This window comes from Mastomys coucha, unplaced genomic scaffold, assembly GCF_008632895.1.
Source record: "Mastomys coucha isolate ucsf_1 unplaced genomic scaffold, UCSF_Mcou_1 pScaffold5, whole genome shotgun sequence".
NCBI classification, from domain to species: domain Eukaryota; kingdom Metazoa; phylum Chordata; class Mammalia; order Rodentia; family Muridae; genus Mastomys; species Mastomys coucha.
Window position 1 is genome coordinate 66,576,791 of NW_022196911.1, and position 4,513 is coordinate 66,581,303.

A 4,513-nucleotide genomic window follows, 5' to 3' on the forward strand; every position below is an offset into this window, starting at 1 on the left:
GGCTAGGGGCAAATTCAGCTCTCTGGCTCTGATGCCTCCTGGGCCTTTTCTCTCATGATACTGAGGAGAAGGGTGGGGCCAGTTCTGCACAGCCCTCAGAAATCAATATGTCCCTGAACAGCAGCCCAGGCCAAGGATTTCTGTGTGGTCTTTGGTGGTAATTCATCCCTGCTGCTGAAGGACCATGGATCCAGATGTGACCTCAGAGGCAGTACAGGGCTGGACCCCATCATGTCCCCAGGTAGCATCACTGGCTACTCACATCAGGCTGTTCCTCACTACTCTTGAGTCTTCAGTTCTCCCTCTTTTCATTGTGCCCACATTCATCTGTTTTTTTTTCTCTTCCATTTCTACATCACTTACTTGCTCCTCTTAGTGGCATGAGGAATTTGAGTGTCTGGGGTGGTCTCAGGGTTGCTCTCAGGAGTGGGATCCCATGCCTAATCTTCATGGATCTGGACAGCGATCATCTCAGGAATGGTCAGATCCCCATGCTTTTGACTTACCAGCATAGTACAGCCTGGTGATCATCTCTGGCTCTGTGTTCAGGCCCCATGGTGGTTGTCTAGGGCTCACTCTTCCACTTGGCTGGGCTAGCTCCCCACCTGGGCTAGCTCTCCACCTGGGCTAGCTCCCCACTCTGGGAGTGCACAGGACTGTAGGTTGTCTTAGGCTTACTTTGTTCAAGTTGTGTTAGGCTACTAATCATTCAGATGTCCATAGGTCAGAACACTGAGCTTAAACATAGGCTCTCTCCTCTCTGCCACCTACTGATGCACATATGAAATGGTAGCCATACCTGCAACACCTCTAGGGGAAGGTGTTGTGGGAATCTTTTCCTGGGAAAACATGATTGATGCAGAACAACAATGCCCATTGTGGGTGGTGTTATTCCTGAGCAGGTGGTCCTTAGTCCCATAAGAAAGCAGGCTGACCAAACCCTAGAGACAAAGCCAGTGAGAAGCACACTTTCATGGCCTCTGCTGCAGTGTGTGGCCTTTGGTTCCTGCCCTGTCTCCTCAGGAAAGACAGTAAGCTGTACAATGAAGTCTACGAGTTCTTTCCCAAGCAGCCTGTATGCTTGGAAAAATTAAAAGTTTTATTTTTACTTTATAAAACCTTTTTCTTACTCAATATATTTTAATCTTTCAGACAAACATATCTCCTAGAAACCATGAGTAACAAAAAAAATCATCTTTCCCTGTACCCTCATCAGCATTTGTATAATGTATTATGACTAGACATTCTGGCTGTTCTGAGACACTGTGGTGGTCTGAGTAAGAATGGCCTCAACAAGCTCACGTATTTGAATGTTTGTCCTTAGTTAGTACAACTGTCTGGAAAGGATGAGGAGGAGTTTTCCCGTTGGAGGTGTGCGTCACTGGGGCAAGCTTTGAGAATTTAAAAGACTGCACAGTTCCCAATGTCTCTGCCTCTGCACCATGCTTGTGGTTCAGGATGTGAGCTCTCAGCTACAGTCCAGCACCATGCTTGCCTGTCTGCTGCCATGCTCCTAGCCATGATGGTCATGGACTCCAACCATGAGCCCCAGATTACAGCCTTTTAATTTCCTATGGCCCCATTTGTCAGCTTGCCTCATTTCCCCGATGAGTAGAGTCCTCTTCAGAAAGGCCTCCCCTGCGCTGCTCCATCAAGAGTTCCCCACTTTCCCTCAGGCAGTTTCAGGGTTCAGGTCTGTGTTAATGTCTTTGGTGGAGTTGGAGATGAGTGCTCTGCAGGGGGAGAGGTCAGTCTTCCACATGTCTGGTTAGTTCAGCACCACTTGGTAATAAGTTTCTCTTGGTGATTGAATACCTTCCTGGCCAATGAGAGTTTACATCTTGTCATTTTACTTCAGAAGGAAACCCTTATTTTATCATCTAAAACCTATTCATCCAAAAACATTGTTACTCAATAGAATTTTTAAAGTTAGCTATATTGTTAAGTTCTTCAAGAAAAACACTAAAATAATTTAAATTGTGTTAGTATAGTAGAAAAACACTGATAGGAAAGATGACTAATTTACGATAAAACATCATGGTTTGCTTTATAATCTTAGTTCCTTTTGAGGTTTGGTTCCTGAAGTCTGAAAATCACACACAGGCTTCATGTACTTTGTAGAATCATTTTTAACTTCTCTTGGACTATTTAGATTTGAGACCACAACAGAAACAATAAATAAAATTAAATAACTTGAGTTTAAATAATCTGAGAGTGTTTTAAGTAACATTTGATAATGTACATTTTAATATTTAGTCTGTATCTGTAAGGAGTGTGTAGTGTCATTTGCAAGTGCTTAAGTATTTGTTGATCAACTGTTGTGATTTTTCTGGGAAGATGTAAAATTAGCATCTGCCCCTAACTTCTGACCTTTCCACAGCACAAAGATTGATCCATTAAGCTCATCTTAAAGAATAGAAATGAATTCATTAGAGATTACTCATGGAACAATGGAAGACCACAGACATTTGCAGGAACCCCTTTCTTGAACTGGCCCCAGCTGCTCTGTCACTAAGCTCTTCATTCTTTGGCTCTGTGTGTCCCAGAACTGAATGTAAACCTCGGTTCATAGCGCCACCTAGTGTGAGAGCTCAGAAGTGATCCCAGGCTCACTGCTAGTTAATGGTTTTATGAAGTCTGTCCTTGTCCTTATCAGGGGTTCTGCTGGTTTGGACACTGCCCATCTTGAGAAGCTTAGCTTGTTTCAGGGGTCTGGTCTTTAGCCAGTTTATACATAGCCCAAACCAATCATGAGGGTGTCACCACGAAGGAAGCATTGCTCACTGGTTAAAGTAAACCAGATTTCTGGTGTGACCATGTTGGCCAATGCCACCATGAACCCATTGCAACTCCTACCTCTAGACCTTATGGACAAGTAAACAGGATTGAGAATTAACATAAAGATGAAAAGTGATTAAGACATTGTTGGGCTGGATGGTGTCGGCACATGTTTTTAATCCCAGCCCTAGGGCAGCAGAGGCAAGTGGATCTCTGTGAATTCAAGGCCAGCGTGGTCTACAGAGTGAATTCCAGGACAGCCAGGACTACACCTAGTAAAACCTTGTCTCAAAATGGCTGGAAAAAAAAAAGAAAAAAGAAAAATGAATTGACGGTAGTTTTCTAGGATTTGTTGTCAGTATGATTTTGGAAGTTGTCATAGTTTTCACACAGATATTACAACAGAGGAAGGATATAAATTTAGATCAGATTTTACTAAATGGAAATAGTATAGTAATACTGGTCCATCAAGGAGAAGGGCATAAAGTATGACTGAATTTCCTTGACTTTTACTAGATTCTGGCTTTTTTCAAGTATTTAATGTTTAGATTATAGAAAACAAAGTTTGCATTAAAGTGAAATACTTTGAAAATATACACACATTTTAATGCCAATCATGATTATATTAGAATAAGAAGAGGTTTAATATTTTACTTTTAAATTTAAAAAGTTTTTATTCCCTTTACCTCCTGATTGCATTTCCCATCCTTCATTTCCTCCCAATCCAACCCTTACAAATCCTTCCCTCACCCCCAGCAGTTATCCTCAGTGAAGGGGAAGTCCCCCTTGAATACCACCCCACCACCCTGGGACATCCACTTGCAATAGGCCTAAGACCATCCTTTTTACTGAGGCAAAACCATGCAGTCCAGTTAGGGGAAAGGGATTGAAAGGCAGACTACAGAGTCAGAGACAGCTCTTCTCCAACTGCTAGTGGACCCACAAGAAGACCAAGCTGGACACCTGTGACAATTGTGTATGGAATTTAGGTCCAGCCACTGAATGCTCTTTGGTTGGTAGTTCCATTCCTCTGAGTCCTATGGTTTCAGGTTAGTTGACTTTGTAGGTCTTCTTGCACTGTCCTTGACCCCTCCAGCTTGCTCAATTCTATTCCTCACTCTTCCACAACCCTCCCAAGCATCAGTTGATGTTATCTGTGGCTTTCCATATCTGTTTCCATCCACTGCTGGATGTAGCCTCTTAGGGAAAGTGATGTTAGGTCCCTATATGCAATTATAGCAAAGTATCATTAATAGTGTTAGGGATTGGCTTTCTTACATGGGATGTGACTCAAGTTGGGCAAATCACTGGCTGGAAATTCCTTCCATCTCTGCTCCATCTTTATCCCTGGAATAAAAATAAATATATGCTGGTCTGTGGTGGTGTACGCCTTTAATCCCAGCACTTGGGAGGCAGAGGCAGGCAGATTTCTGAGCTCAAGGCCAGCCTGGTCTACAGAGTGAGTTCCAGGATAGCCAGGGCTGCACACAGAAACCTTGTTTCGAAAAACCATAAATAAATAAACAAAGAAACAAATAAACAAACAAATATACATAGGCTCCAACATAAGTATGTTTTTCTTTTTTAAAAAAAGCAAAACACTGGAGGTGTCAAGCACCAAAGGATTTGGTTTGTAATTTTGAAATGTGTTTCCTGGAAGACACCAAATGTTTAAACAATCTATCATTGTAAGGAAGGACTAGGCTGGAAAACACAGCTATTTATACCTCAGATC

The 4,513-nt window shown here is 42.5% G+C and overlaps 1 non-coding gene across 1 annotated transcript; it reads right to left on the reverse strand.

The window, feature by feature from the left end:
* Positions 1–689: 689 nt before the first annotated feature.
* On the reverse strand, positions 690–821 carry LOC116079442. The gene has a single exon (XR_004113993.1). It is a non-coding gene; the product is annotated as a small nucleolar RNA SNORA17 (small nucleolar RNA).
* Positions 822–4,513: the final 3,692 nt, after the last annotated feature.